This window comes from Cibotium barometz, chromosome 2 (assembly GCF_041138505.1).
Source record: "Cibotium barometz isolate CiBa-2024 chromosome 2, ASM4113850v1, whole genome shotgun sequence".
Classification (NCBI taxonomy): domain Eukaryota; kingdom Viridiplantae; phylum Streptophyta; class Polypodiopsida; order Cyatheales; family Cibotiaceae; genus Cibotium; species Cibotium barometz.
This window is the reverse complement of record NC_141047.1, coordinates 25,665,447-25,670,984: the sequence shown is the minus strand read 5'-3', so window position 1 is coordinate 25,670,984 and position 5,538 is coordinate 25,665,447. Positions and strand designations below refer to the sequence as shown.

The window sequence follows — 5,538 nt, the reverse complement described above, 5'->3', positions numbered from 1 at the left end:
TCCTAGTGTGTTACGTAATCTCCATCTCAGGGTGATCTATATCCCGTGGGCATGGCAAGTGCAGTTTTTGGTGTCACAACCATCATAGCTGGGGGACACATCATGTTATTGGAAGGTAGATGTGTAAGTGCACAGGGATCAAATCTGCAACTCTAGTTAACCAAACAATACTAGAGGATGGCTCAAGTCTAGATTGGTCAAGTGTGAGAGGAAAAGTGAAGAGAGAGGAGAGGAAAGGGGAGAGAGGGGGACCAGATTAGGTGCCTGCCCAAGGGAATGTAATGAGTCACAGAGGGGAATGTTGCATGAGGAGAACCAGATTAGGTGCCTGTCCATTGATTAAGCACTCATGGGTGATTGATTAATTCACTTGGATCCAAAAATACTGCTCCACCAAATGCATTTGTATTAAGAACTTTATGTAATAATTCAAGCATGCTCGTCACCTCTCTCTCTCTCTCTCTCTCTCTCTCTCTCTCTCTCTTATTAGTAGGGTCTGCTAATCTCATAAATAGAAAGAGAGAAGATCCATCATCTGGCCTAATAATAAGTAAAACTCAATTGATTTAATAAATTAAAGCTAGCAGGGCTAATGATATAGTTAGTAGCCCCAAAATTAATTAATCAAATGAGATAATAATTAATGAATGCTAAACACTAGCACTTAATTTCCCAAGTCTCCTTCTTGAAGTAGCAAATCATAGCCACCTTTACTCTAAGCACATGCCAAAGAAAAAGAAAAAAATTTGAAGTAACTATCTTCATCCTATGTTTTGCTAAGTATCAGGACAAAAATCCTATCCTACACTATATATTGGTATAAGCTCGATATAAGGCAATACCAAAAAAGATCATTTTCTATGTTTGAAAGAGTAATCATCTTGTGTCACAACCGCTATCCATAGTATCGTCAAATGGGGGGGGGGGGAAGGGGATGAGGACACTAAATAACTAGTCGCTAGCATTAGCTTTAGTGCCGTCACTATGCAAAAGAAACTTTATCTACATTACATACACATTTCCTTTTAACATAGTGTTCGACCAGAAATCTAGAGAGATTAACCTTACTTTTTAGGATTTGTAACATTATTTTTCTATTTTTAACCCGCTTTTTATTCCTTTATTCTTAATTTTAATTGGCCATTTTGGATATCTAACCAGACCAAGGATAAGCTGAGGCATATAACCAAGGGTTGGAAATAAAGGGTGGGTAAGGATTGTTGTTTAATGAAGGGTTCTTCCTTTCATGTTTTATTCCTTAAAATATCCAAAAACAAGCAACATTGCAAAAATTGATAGAACTTGTGAGGTCCTCCCATTCTTTCTTATTGACAATACCATATTTAACCTCTGTGGCTTGTTTTTTTGGCTTACCTTGAGAAGGCCTCAATGTTTGTGGATGGGATTTTAGCTTATAAGAAAAAGATAAAAAAGCTTTTGTTTGATCGGTTGTTTGGAGGGTGGATCATCATTCTTTCATATAAAGTAGGGAGAAATGAGGATTGTTCTTGGATTTGGTGTGAGGTTTTCATCTTTGTTTCTAAGAGTAGAAAAAGACTAATTTCTATCTATTTGGAAACAAATAGTATAAGAATAAAATGGCACAAGAGAATGATATATCTCTTTTCAATCAAGCTTATTATTAAATGTGGAAACTTTAAAATCTTGAAAAGCCTATTTCATTTAAAACCATGCAAAAGTTGTCAACACAAAGGGGTATCTCTTTTGTTCTAATGCTAGCCATTTTTTTTTTGAAATACATAAGATAAAGGAAAATCTAAATTAATATGTTAGCTAAAACCTCACAATGCTTTTTCCTATGCACAATAGTTTTTCTTTGGAAGATATGTACTAAAGTTATACTATTGTTAATCCAATTCTAGGATTAACAAGAGCTACCGCCATTATCTTACATCAAGGAGTCACGGTAAATACACCAAAGGGTCATACATTCATCATATGAAGTAATAGTGTCCAAAGCTACAACTTGGATGGGCGCCCGTAATGGTGTGACGGAGTATTTATGGCAATTCCCACTTCAAGAGCATGTGGTAGCAAGATAGGATGAAGTCCTAAGTGATGTACTTCATGGATATATTATGAGAGTAGTAATTGTAATAGCATTAGGCCTCATATAGGCCTAAAGTGCCTAGTCAGCCATAGTTTAAGTGAGTGTGAACACTGATGGCCATGTATATAAGTGAATTTCTCTCATAATACAACATACTCTCCAATTGTGCAATTGAGTCTTGCTTTTGCTAATCCTCTTGCTAATCTCTCTCCCTAATGCATGCTAGTGAGTGTGTGTGAGTGAAGTGAGGTAAGAGGAGGGATGAGGACCTGTAGTGCAACGCGGCGGCGGTGACAACGCTCGTGGAGACGCGGTGGAATGGCTTCTCAAGGAGTTGTACAGCTTGGAGACCTTAAGGGTTACGAGCTCGGGCATTGGAAAGATCCTCATGACAGTTGCGGTTCACCAGGTAATCTCTTTTTGGATGTGTTTCAAGGAGGGTTAGGGTGAGCCATAACAACTATATTTGTGCACGTTTACTTTTTGTGTGTTTGTATTTTGAAAAAAATACAGTTTGAGAGATGGGCCTATATTTTGGGAACTCTCTCTCTCTCTCTCTCTCTCTCACACACACACACACACACACTCACACCTACGATACACACACTGACGATGCACACACATACCTATTGGGACACACCCACACACATAAGGCTGCATCCACACATGCATGGCATACACGCACACACGGTGCATGCAAATACTCATTAAGCACACACATGCACACTGTGCCCACACACACATAAGGTTGCACCCATATATGCATGGCATACATGCACACACGCATATGGTCATACACTTCCACATGTGCTAGATGCACACATGCTCGCATGCATGCATGTTTTCCCCCCTACTACTAACGATTACGCTCGGTCCAACACACACTCTGTCTCCCATGCTTTTTTCTATCGCCTTGTTGGTACCCCTCACCATGCTTTTTTCTATCGCCTTGTTGGTACCCCTCACCATCAGAGTTGCCGCTCTGTCTCTGTCTCTCTCTCTCGCTTGCTGCTGTCGCGCTCTCGAGCCGTAGCTCTCTATCATCGCGCTCTTATTGTTGTGCCCTCCACGACTCCTTCCTATCTTTCTTGCTTTCCTCTTGGGGGCTATGCCTTGCCCACGACCTCTTCTTCCTCTTTGTCTCGGTTTCCCCCTGCCAGGCATGCGAACCCTTTCCCTGTTAAAAAAATCTTGGGACCCTATATTGAGCCCTCTTCCCATGCAACCCCAACCTTTCCCGCGCTATATTGGATAGCTTTTGGGGAGAAAGCTATCCGAGTTGGTCTCTCTCCCGCGCACGCATAAACAATATAACACACACACACACGCGCCAACTCTCTCCCGCGCACGCATAAACAATATAACACACACACACACGCGCGCGCAGATTTATTTTTGCATTTGCATTTGCATTTGGAGTCTAGAGGAGTTAAATAAGGGCTTTCTCTGTCCGGGCGGCCGTTGTGAACAGGCCCTAAAACGCAAGCTAAGGGCTATATAGAAGCCCAAGCGCTGCACAGAAGAGAACTTACTGAGTTTTACTGTATTGAGTTTTGTCTCAGCAGGACGAAGATGGGAGGAGGCAACGATGGATACGCGTACAAGGGTTCGGGCACGAACGCGCAGGGCAACCACTACTGCGCCCGCGACCATGGGCCTTCCGCGCCCAACCAGAACGCCTACCACTACTCCAACCAGAACGGCTCCTACTACTACTCCAACCCCAACGGCTCCACCTACTACAACAGCGGCAAGGGCTACGCCGCTTACAACCCACCTTCTTCATCATCCGCCCCCACCAAGAAGTGATTGCAGCTGCCTAAGGTGAGCCCTCCCTCCTCCCCTGTTTTTGTGTCCTTGCAGGACATGGCCTTCCTTTTTGCTGCATTGCCTGTTGCGTTCATGTCTACCTACTTTTTGACATGCTCGGTTCTCTCTCCTCTCGCGTTCACGAATTCCCACCCTTTGTATGAGGATATGGGTAGTCATGGGGCTTACCCTGTTTTTGGCCCCCCAACATCTATGTCGGTTGGTTCTAATGAGAAATGTTTCATGATTGTTGGATGGCTGTCATTTGCCCAACAAGTTGGGTAGGTTCTAACCGGTTGAGAAAGTGGATGGCTGCAGGTGAGAAGATGATGATTAGTGGGAGTCTTCTGAAGTTTTTGATACAGCTTGCTGATAGATCAGAAATGTAGCTTGGTCTTGGTTATAGGGATTGCTTCTTATGTGACAAAGTATGTATGGGTACATTGTAGTTGGCACTGACATTATCTCCTCAATGCAATGCTATGTCTTTGGTAATGCGACATGGTTCAGTGGTCACAATAGGTTTTGCAGTGCCCTATTTGTCTGATGCATTCTTATTGTAGTTCATCTTTCTTCAAGTGCCATGCGTTACTTGTCCTTTGCTTATGCGGACAGGCTGTGTGGGTTGCTAGCAAGACAACTGTGTGTGTGTGTGTGTGTGGTATGTGTGTGGCTTACTGGTCTCTTTTATCATCTTATATCCAGAATACTGGTGCAATCAGGATATTGTCCCTACGCGCATGATTTATTTTTGCAAATTGAGGTGGTAATGTTATGGGATATGCGAGGTCTCCAGCCACAAAAGCATGCATGGCATAAGCATTCAATCTCGGGTGCATAAACATTAAGTCTTCATCAGTAGATGGGAGAAAAGGCAGACGGGTGATACAAGTGAAAGTTTTATTAATGTTATGTGAAATGCCATGATAGCTGGTCACTGCCGAAATCTTTAACAGGCCGTGCATTTCTTATTAAAAATCAAGGTGAAAGGGAAAGGTGAAGCATTTGAACACCTTCAAGACGGATGTGGGGGCCTTTGAATGATGCAAAAACGCAGATGGGTGCCTTTACATGATGCAGATGGGTGCCTTTACTTGCTGCTGATGCTTTACTGGAGTGGTACAAGCCAAGCACTGATGACAGCTTGTGAGAAGCTTTGCTTGAGGACTTCTGAATGTTGTGAAGGGTCCTCAGGAATAGGGGCCGATGAAGGTGGATGTTACCTCCTCTCATAAAATGCAAGTGCCTTTCTCCTATTGTATCTTGGATAGTTTGCTTGGAAGTGCATTGCTAGAAGTGTATGTCAAATGTGGTGCATTACAAGGTAAGTAATACTTGGATACATTTCTTGAGTCTCTGTTGCTAGATGTTTATGGCAAATGTGGTGCACTACAAAGGCACAAGTGAGCAAGGCATAGAGACGGACAAAGTACATGATGCTGAGATCCCAAGAATGGGGTTTCTAGGAAGAGCCATGCAATTGTATTATGCCAAAATGCCAAATGTGATGCATTCGGAAAGGAAAAAGTGTGACCTCATTGTGCATTGGAGGATGAAGACTTTCCTCCTTGTCCAATGGAATTGGTGCTGTATTCGAATGAAGTGCAATTGCTAAGACTTAGGAAGTGTTTGATGACATTCTCATTCAAAATGTTGTT

The 5,538-nt window shown here is 42.5% G+C and overlaps 1 long non-coding RNA gene across 2 annotated transcripts; it reads left to right on the top strand.

Annotated features, from left to right (window-relative positions):
* Nucleotides 1–3,275: 3,275 nt before the first annotated feature.
* LOC147640859 (uncharacterized) lies at nt 3,276–4,952 on the top strand. Of its 2 annotated transcripts, XR_015268507.1 has the most exons (3): nt 3,583–3,895; nt 4,199–4,762; nt 4,938–4,952. It is a non-coding gene; the product is annotated as an uncharacterized LOC147640859 (long non-coding RNA). The 2 variants fall into 2 exon arrangements; XR_015268505.1 differs by lacking the exon at nt 4,938–4,952 and having other exon boundaries at nt 3,276–3,895; nt 4,199–4,375.
* Nucleotides 4,953–5,538: the final 586 nt, after the last annotated feature.